Raw genomic sequence first — 268 nt, 5'->3', positions numbered from 1 at the left:
GTCATGCGCTGCACATAACAACTGCAATACTTTTCAGGCTCAAGTTGACTTTAACCTGCTGAACTCTGAGGATAACATGGAGATGACCTGCAGGTGCTGCCGAGTTTTGAAAACTTGTTGGTGTTTCCTTCTTCTTCTTGGGTAGATGTTCTTCACCATTTACCTGCCCATCACCTTGCTAAACCATCTCTAGATTGTACGAAACCATTGCATTCTGAATGTCATGCTTAGAAGATGTCAAACAAGGTAGCTCAGCCCTGCGACACAC

Source organism: Triticum dicoccoides, chromosome 4A, assembly GCF_002162155.2.
Source record: "Triticum dicoccoides isolate Atlit2015 ecotype Zavitan chromosome 4A, WEW_v2.0, whole genome shotgun sequence".
Classification (NCBI taxonomy): domain Eukaryota; kingdom Viridiplantae; phylum Streptophyta; class Magnoliopsida; order Poales; family Poaceae; genus Triticum; species Triticum dicoccoides.
The sequence above is the reverse complement of the archived record's forward strand: the minus strand, read 5'-3'. Positions refer to the sequence as shown.